Raw genomic sequence first — 8,597 nt, forward strand, 5'->3', positions numbered from 1 at the left:
TTAAAGGCACTAAAATAGGTGGTTTTAAAAATGTTTTATCACCCATAAAACAAATAAGAGAACTGGGTTAATCATGAGTAACGACATAGGCATAGAAATTGCAGAGAATAATATTGTGGTGTTTCCTAATTTTATGTAATAAGAGAAAAGAGAACGCCCTCACTTAAGATGTGATTGACTCCCTAGGCTAAGACGTCGACGCTGTCTCGAAAGGCAATCTCTTGAGGGGCTTACCCAGCAGGCTGCTGTGTGGTTGAATAAGTTCGGCAGAGGCTTTCCAACCAGGGTTCCTGGCTGCTGAGACGTCCAGGCAAGTTCTGACCTGGGGAAGAAGGCTAGCACCAGGGCGCTGCCCCGGGAGGCGCAAGGCCACTGGTCCCCAGGGTGGGGATGGACAGAAGCAGGAACACAACCCTTGCATAGAGTGACGTTGCTGTACATGTGCACCACGGTCTGTGGCTCGGCACGAGCTTTCCAATCCCAGATGCTGGACAGGATGTGGAGGAAATGGGACTTTCATCCGTTGCTGGGTGGGGCGCAAAATGGTACAGCTTCCTTGTTTCTGAAAAGGTTAAACATACACCTGCCAAAGAAGCTAGCTGCACCATGCCTTGGTATGGATCTAAGAGAGAGAAAACCTGTACTGTCCACACAAGAACTTGGACATTAATGCACACAGGAGCTTCATTCACAGTAGCCAAGAACTGCAAACAGTCCTAATGTGACATGCTCACATGGCAGCAATAAAAAGAACAAGCTACTGATGCATATTGTCAACCAAAATTCAGGCTGTTGAGGCAAAATAATTTTATAAGGTTTACTAGATGCCAAATGGGAGGATCGGCCCAGCAAAGGCCAGCCAACAGAGTTGGGAAGTGCCCTGGGAGTCTGTCACGACTAACAAAGATTTTACAGGGAAGGTGACAGAGGAGCGGGGACCACATCCGGAAGGACTTATTCCATTCTCGTTGGTGGACCAAATACAGAAATGACAATCACTGGTTACAAGTGACATCAGAAAGTGAACAATGTCTATGTGCAGTTTCAAGCAGAAAATCTTCATGCTTCAGCTGTTTAAAACAATGATGTGACTGCTTTCAGTCAGCAAATTTTACACTCATCGTGTGTTCCAGCTGAGCACTTTCTATCCTTAGATTAAGAAAAAAATGTCGACCCTGAGAACATGACACTTGACACATGGCAGAGATTGCTTGCGAACCTGCTTCAGTTGCTTCATCAGTACAATGACATGGACAAAGTTTAAAGTCATTATGCCAAGTGAAAGTAGTCAGACACATAAGACGACATGCTACGTAATTATATAAAACGCAAAGTAATCTAGAGTGACAGAAAGAAGGTCAGGGGGCGCCGTGGTTGGGGGTAGTGAGAAAGAGTGACCGCAAAGAGCCACGTGGGATCTTTTGGGGATGATGAAAATGTTCTGCTTTTATCCTGGTGGTGGTTTCACAGGTGGGTGCAATTTCCAGAACTCACTGACGGATGATTTCAACGGATGCAGTTCCTCGTATGTGAATTATTCCTCAGTAAAGCTGGTAAGATTAAACTGTTGCCTCCCACGGGACCTTGTAAGGCAGAAGACATGCTGTCCAATGCCAAAGTGCTGGGGGAAATGGTAGAAAGAATCAAAATGTTGGGCATGCGTCAGCGGCTTCTTGCCACTTTCAGGAAAGTACTACAAGAGAAGGATGAACTTGGGCCAGAGCTAGCAGTCTGCAAGCAGAGCTGGGAGGGAATGCCGTTCTTCTGAGGGTGGTGCTCTCTGCCTAAGACCCACAGTCCTTGTTCAGTGATGGCCTGGTCATTTAGAACTTTACACGTTGAGAGAGCTGACCACTTCTGCAGCCCCAATTCCAGCAGTTTGTGATGGTCGTTTGGAATCATCCTCCTGAGGAAGAGACAGAGACTGCAGGAGTCCGCCGAACCGTTAAGGCCAGTTTCTTTTCTTTTTCTGTTTGTCTTTTTCTTTCTTGTTTTTCTTTTGTTTGTTTGTTTGTTTTTTGTCAGCTGGCCAGTACGGGGATCCAAACCCTCGACCTTGGTGTATCAGCACCACATTCTAACCAACTGAACTAACCGGCCAGCCCCAGGCCAACTTAAGAGTGTTGCATCCCCATCTGAGCCCAACGTTTAAGATGAGGCAGATGGCCTCAAGACAGGTGCCATCCATTGTCAGAGAGGGGCACAGGCCAGCGGGGAGGCCACTAAGTGAAAGGTAAGAGACTTCATGCTTCAGAACCAAGTCTAGATCATCAATTTTTGTATGTGGACCTGGCTGGAAGCCAACCAATCTTTTGAGGGAATCATACTGGCAAAGACAGTGCAAGCTGGGTCTGCCAAAGCCAGTGACTGCTCCAGCCCTCAAGCCGCCCTCCAGGGGCCCCCAAACCTGTACCAGTAGGTAGCAGGCTGCCAATGGCATGTGGCCTCCAAGAAGGGCATACTCCCCAATTGTCACTTCAGGAGTGGCCCAGGGGGACAAATGGATAAAGACAGGCCCCCGGATGGCAAGGCCAGTGGCTATAGAGGACAGTGTGAGAACAAGTGAGTCTTTCCTCTTTCTCAGAGGACAGATCAACAGGCTGCCTGCTGGGCCAGCCACGGGTTTTGCTCCGCTGCTGGCGCTGGTGCTCGTATTACTCCTGCCTGGAGCGATTTGTTCCATTGCTGTGGACCAGAGACTGCCGTGTGTCCCCCGTTCTCCACTTCTGGCCAACTTCGAATTGTCCTCCAGTAGTTAGTCTCCCCTCTCTCCTTTTAGCAATAAAATTCTTTCAAGTTTTATCTGTGCACATTCCCAACGTGCTAGAGACTTACACCCAGCCTCCCTTGTAGTTACATGGCATTAGATGTGACCAGAGCCAGCTTCCTGGGCGTGTGACCTCTGCACGGGGCCTTGCTCTCAGAAGGGCCTCATACTTGCTCCCAATGCTCTCCTGTCACAGTCTAAACTCCTTAAATCACTTTATATCTGTACTTGTGTTACATAAGTGAAGTCCATTGGGACAGCACGGCATGTGCATGAGCAAAGAAGATACACAGGTCTCGGCCTGTGAACATGCGGACCCCAGACCACAGGCACGTGGGCAGTGTGTGTGCCATGCCTGGTGAAGTCTGGGGGTGACACGGGGCCCTGAGAGCGTGGCCAGGGTGAGACCTGGGCCCATATTGGCAGAGGCAGTGGAGGCTGGGACACGAAGGCTGCAAAACCCCACCCCCTTGATCATGCCAGTTCTTACTGTCTGTGGGCAATTTCCCCCAAGTTGGCCCCAAGTCAGCAGAAAGGATTAATGTCCCCCCTTTTGATCCACAACCCACTGTTCTGTGACTCCTTCCTCCACCCTTCTACCGAAACTAAGTCGGGAGAAGTGGTAGGTGAGGGCAAAAGAGGAACTGAGGACAGCGCACAGGTTCCGGCTGAGGTGTCCAAGTGCACATTGGTCCCAGTGGCAGACGGTGACTCCAGAGAGAGAAGTGGGCCCGAGAAGGGGATGAGCTCCCTCGTGTGCTGTGATTGCTGTGGAAGTCACCGTGGAGGAGAGGCTGACCGACGTCGAGCCAGGCGGGAAATGCAGGGGAAAGAGGAGAGAACTAGGGTGAAGCGCCCGGGGAGGGGAGGGAAGTCGGGCCGAAGCTCTGGAAGGGCTAATTGTCTCCTGCTTAGGGGCTGGGAGCTAGTGCTGATGCACGGGAGCCACGAGGCCATGGAAAGAGCAGACGAGGGCAGAACGGCTTCGTGCATGGAGGGGCAGAGCCACATGGTCCCCAGACCCAGGTCACTACGGCCAGTGGACTGCAGGGCTCTTGCTCGTAGGGTGGCCCGGACTCCCCGACAGAGAAAAGGCAGCCAGAGAGTCTGAGAAGGATTTTAATTACAACCCGCAGTGAACTGAGGGACAAAGCTGTGCTAAGCTTCAGGAAAGAAAGGGTGCCCTGGCAGGGCAGCGTAGCAGGGCCTTCAGATGAGATGCACACAAGGCAGGGAGAAGCGGTGCGGCCGCAGCTCCTCGTCTCAGCGGGGACCAGCTGCTTCTGTACGTGCTCCACGCAGCCTGTCAAAGACAGGAGAGTCAGGCAGGAGCCTCCCGTTGGGCCAAGGCCCCGCCCTCCCTGATGGCCGAGACTGTGACCAGGGCTATGAGATGTGTACCACTGACTTCAAAGCATCCGGAACGTGACAGTCAGGCACTGCACGGCCATCGAAACACAGAGAGGCATCACTGGGCACTCCAGGCACACAGCGATAGAAACCCTCCTCTCACCCACGGGACAGGCCCAACCCAGCAACTCAAACACCCCATCCAAACCTGGCAGTACCCAGCCTTGGGACTGGCCCACCCACCTGTCACCCTAATTAAGTGCCGACGTGTTTTCTAAATGGGAACACAACGTACTAGTAGTTTTTAAACTTCGGTGCGTATCAGAACCATTCACAACCTATTAAAACATGTACACTCTCTGCCCAGCAGCGGCTGAGGAGAAACGCAGTGTCTCCACATGTGCTAAATCAGATCTTCAGGACCTACTGGCAAAGTGGTTCAAACAATGTATTTTCTACATGGAGACAGATGCGTGAATGGGTGGATGGGTAGGTGGATGGATACAGAGATTAGATAAGTTAGACAGGTAGACTGGACGACGGATGGATGGGTGGGTGGACGGATGCACAGACAGATAGCCAGACAGACAGACAGGTAGACAGACAGATACATAAATGCGCAGAAGGCTCCAAGGCCAGGCCTGCCAGACTCTCCCTCCCACAGAGATGGTGGTCCCTGAGCGGCTGCCTGCACCCCCAGCCCCAGCCCCACAGTGTCGCAGGTTCTACACTAAAACACCCAGGTCCTCCCCCGCCCCAGCCTACCACGTTGATCTCTAACGTTGTCAATTTCTTTCGGTCGCAAAGGACACTAGCCCAGCAGGTAAGAGGGAGAGTGAAATGGTTACACGTCCTTGCCTCCTCTCCCTCCTCAGCCCTCTCTGGCCCTGCCCACACATCCCAAAGCCCAGTGGCTCGACTGGAAGGGAATGTGCAGTGGGAAGGAGACACCCTCCCTCCAAGTGGGTGGGAGGCGGACAACACGAGTCAGTGTAACTGACTGAGTCAGTGTCACTGCTGAGCTTGGAGAGCAACACTTGACGGCAGCACTGCACTCCAGGCGGTGGCTGCTGGCTTACTTGTCGTGGAAGATGGAGAGGTGGCTGTGCTCCACTACAACTTTATCGGCAGGCTGGGTGGCGGCCACAGGCCGTAGTTTGCCAACCCCCGAGTGAATTCAAAGGACAGGGAATTCCAGTGCTCACCATTGCTAATCTGGAAATGCAAACTGAAACCAGAAGTAATTTATCCCACATCATATTTGCAACAGTTAAAGAAGGTAACATTCCAAGGTTATGAGGAAACCAGTATTTGTGCACATGGCTGGTGGGCATGGAAACTGGGACAGCCACTTTGCAGGTTAATCTGGCAGAATCTGTGGACAGCAAATTATACAATTAATTAGGCTCCTGGCACTCTTGTCAATGCTGCAGAGAAGTATTAACTGATCCCCACAACAGTCCTCAAATTAAAATATGTACTATTATCGCCATCCGTAGGTGAGGAAATGGGTTTAGAGAGGGCCAGCGGCTGGCCGAGGCCCCTTCCACTTGTCAGCAGGATTGAAATGAAGCAGTCTGGCTCCAAGTCCTTGCTTTGAACTGGAAGTATTAAGAGTTTCAATGCCCGTTCCCACTGTGCCCCAGCAGATCCATTGCCAGGTCATCTCCTGGAGAAACATGGGTACGTGATGTACATAAGGATACATGCCCAGGGATGTTGGTGGCAGGAAAAACCGGGAACAATCGAAATTCCCATCAGTAAGGAAATGGACAGATGCAATGAGGCCTATTTATCCAGCAGATTAAAATGCAGCAGTAAAAAGGAACGAATGAGCTTCTGTTCACGTAAATGTCAAAAGCATTCCGATCACTGTATAAAACTAGGTGCAGAGCAAGATACAGAACAGGCTGCAATTTGCAAGTTCACAGACCCCGCACCCTCAAGTCCTGTATGTGGTGTGTGGATACATATATACATGTATGTAAACATCTACACATACTTTTAAAACATCTGAAAGGACACACACCAAGCACCTGACACTGGTTGGGGAACGGCAGGGGTTTGGGTGTGGTGGGGATGCCAGTTGTTCGTAGTACTTTCCCCTGAACTTACGGGTTCCAAGCTTCCCAGAGCTCAGTGCCCTGACATCTGAGGAGCGGCCCTTTCCTGGGTTTCTGTAAGGCCCTCGAGTGTTAGAATTTCTCATCCCCAACAGGCCTCCACCCTTTACATACCTCCCTTCCTTTCTTTCCCATTCACACTCCTGTCCTCCCTTGCCTCTCCCCCACACATCCTGTCCGGGCTGATTTTGCAGAACAGAGGACCGCAGTGTCTGAAGACCTCTTGCCTGCAGGAACTCGATGTCTGATTTCCCCAGGCCTGCACCCGAGAAGCCTACGCTGCTGCCGAAGATTACAGAGCAGGGCACATGGGGTGCAGCATCGATTCACACTTTCCCATAATGGGCCAAATCTGGCGAACTCCCTCGTGTCCCTCGATGTCAGGCATACCGGAAGTGATAAAGGAGGAGATGGCAAAGTCAGTGGCGTTGGTGACGTACCTCTCCTTTGCCATGCCCTCCTTCCCCTCGCCTCACCTCAGGCCCCATCTCTTGCTGCCCTCGCTGCTGACTACCTTCCCCTCCTGGACACTTAGCCTCTCCCGTTCAACCACATCCTTCCCGTTGTTTCAAAACAAGAGAGGTTTTTTAATTTTTACCTTTGTAAGAGTGACGTGTGCACATGGTAAAAATAACCTGCAGACCTACGCGAAGGTACACAGTGGAAAGTGACTCTCCCTCTTACCCTTCACCTGCAGTCTTCCTCCCCAGGCCATTAACCAGGTTGCTCTGTATCCTTCCAAAGTCATGCCATGGAGATATAAACAGGTAGGAATAGACATCCTGTTTTGCTTTGCACAAGCATAGCAAACTATATTTGCTGGCTTGCACCTTGCTTTTACACGACGTACCTCAGAGCGCGTCCCATACAGTCACATGTAGGTCTAATGAGTTATGTGTCACATCCATCCCGCCGAGGACACACTGCCTGCCATTTCAGGACAAAAGGGGCCCAGTGTAGTTGACTGGCACTGAATGTCCAGTCGGTCGCTTCAGGGAGTCCACGTCGGGGACTCAGCATCAGTCCCTCTTGCTGGCAGGTTGGACATCCACAGGCAGCAGTAGACGGATTAGCCTCGGTAAAGGGAAATCTTTACTCTTGAAGCTTCACCTGGGCCTCCTGGGCCACTCCGTGCATGTGCCAACAGGACATTTTGGGGTCACCTATGGCAAACGTTGGCTAACATCAACTGACCAAGTCATTTTGTCTACTTGCTTGTTCAGCGCCTTTACCATGGTGGGTACTTTCTGCTGGGTGTTTGCACGTGGTTCAAATATTTACTCTTCATGCCCACTCCCAGATGTCCACCCACAAGCCTCCACTACAGACCTCCTCCTTGTTCATGACCTTCCAGTCCATTCCCTCCAGGCCGCTGACCAAATGACCAGGCCGTGGCTGACAGTGGCAACTCAGACCTTGAGTCCAATAGTCCTCAAGATGTCTAGGTAGAGTCCCCTCTCCGCAGCGTACAGTCACCTGAGTCAATGGCCGCAGTCCCTTTGGAGAAGAGTTGGGAATATCATCGTACGGTTTGCTTGCCACGGTGTTACAGGGTCCTTCCTCCTAGGGACCCAGCCACCTCTTCAGTCAATGGGTTAGGGCTCTGAAAATTTGGCTCAGGACTAGGAACTGGGCCAGGGATAGAGACTTTGTGTGCTGGTGGCTACTCCACCATCCGTGCCTTCTGTAGGTGGTATATGCCACAGCTCGTTCATTGGCTGCCTGTGTATGGTGCCCCTAGGGATGCCAGGCTCTCTCATCCATCTCCACAACTCCTTGCAGCTCAAGCTCCCTCCACGGACCCTCCAAACTTGACAGTCATTACGGGAACGGCGGCCTCCTGACTTCCGGTGTCTATGGTCTGCCACCTCGCCTCTATGAAGACTGGGCCCATCATCCCCACGGATCCTTGACCCTCTGCCCTGCAGTCGAACATGGCCTGCAGAGGAAGCCACGGCTGGGCTTCTGAGTGATGCCGGTGCCCTCTCACCAGCGCAGTCCTGACAACCTTCATGAAGTGGAAGGCAGTCCTCGGCAGAGACGTCTCAGCCTCGTATAATACACACATTCCAGCCCATGGTGTTGTCTTAGACGGAAGCAGCCAGTTCTGTGATGGGGGCTGACATTAGCATCGGCTGCCATCTAGAAGATAAACACCCTAACAGAGCTGTTTCAAGCTCTCAACATGACACTTGAACTTGGAGGTGGGAAGTGACGTTTTCAGTCGATGCCAGGCTAGGCAGTTCCCACACCACTGATTCCAGTACACCCATGGTCCTTGGTCTCTTTACACCTTTCTCTACCACCTGCTGGGGCAATTTCAGTGTTTCCATGTCATTCGACACAGGCCATGGCGT

Source organism: Cynocephalus volans, chromosome X (genome assembly GCF_027409185.1).
Source record: "Cynocephalus volans isolate mCynVol1 chromosome X, mCynVol1.pri, whole genome shotgun sequence".
NCBI lineage: Eukaryota > Metazoa > Chordata > Mammalia > Dermoptera > Cynocephalidae > Cynocephalus > Cynocephalus volans.